General features: G+C 40.4%; 1 protein-coding gene across 1 annotated transcript in view; it reads left to right on the top strand.

Moving 5' to 3' along the window:
- patj (PATJ crumbs cell polarity complex component) overlaps positions 1 to 842 on the top strand; it is a 131,365-nt gene that overhangs the window by 8,384 nt on the left and 122,139 nt on the right. The window lies entirely within an intron of this gene.

The raw sequence follows: 842 nt of genomic DNA, 5'->3' as shown, positions 1-842 counted from the left end.
TGACGGGTAGAAGTGTTTCACATGTTGGTTATTTCTCATGAAAGGTTGCAGCAACACGCTTTCATTATTGTTCTGTTAAATCAGGACTGTATTGAAATCAATATTCGGTCTAATAGGCTTCCCTGGATGTGTTTGGGCGTCGGGCAGAGTTCACGTCCACTCACAGTTTATAGCAGCATTAAAGTGTCGTAGATGAACGGTGGTGCTGCTGCAAGAATCTGACCCTGCAGGTTCTGGCTGGCTGGGCATCCTCAGGTGGTGCTGGTAGCTGGTAGCATGTAGCTGATAGCATCTATGGTAGCTGGTAGCATGTAGCATCTCGCTGGCAGCATGTTGCTGGTAGCATGTAGCTCATAGCATGTAGCTGTTAGCGTGCAGGTGGTAGCTGTTAGTTTGTAGCTGTTCGCATGTAGCTGTTAGCTTGTAGCTGGAAGCCTGTAGCTGTTAGAATGTGGCTGGTGATGTTAGCATCTAGCTGTTAGCGTGTAGCTGCCTGGGAAATAAAGGTACAGATGGAAGTGGTTAATTTAGAACATTTAGAAAGAAAACTTAAAATTGGCAGTCCTTTTTTCCAGATAGCAGATATTGGCTTTTTTTTTAAAAAAAAAGAGGACTCTGTTATCTGTGTTTTATGATATTAACAGTGTAGAATTAGATTGTGGCAACAGACAGCATCTGTCAGGACTGTAAGAGGGACTCCAAAATACTCCATCACTGCATGATGGTCTCCAAAACTTTAACATGTTTCGAAAAGTTGTTTAGTTTTTGATATTTGATGATATTAGGTTTGTATTATTATTTATATTATTCATTAATTCACTTGATGTTTTTTAAATAATTGT

This window comes from Stegastes partitus, unplaced genomic scaffold (genome assembly GCF_000690725.1).
Source record: "Stegastes partitus isolate 25-593 unplaced genomic scaffold, Stegastes_partitus-1.0.2 Scaffold1890, whole genome shotgun sequence".
In the NCBI taxonomy this organism is placed as follows: domain Eukaryota; kingdom Metazoa; phylum Chordata; class Actinopteri; family Pomacentridae; genus Stegastes; species Stegastes partitus.
Note: the sequence above shows the minus strand (reverse complement) of the source record. Positions and strands in the feature narration are given on the sequence as shown.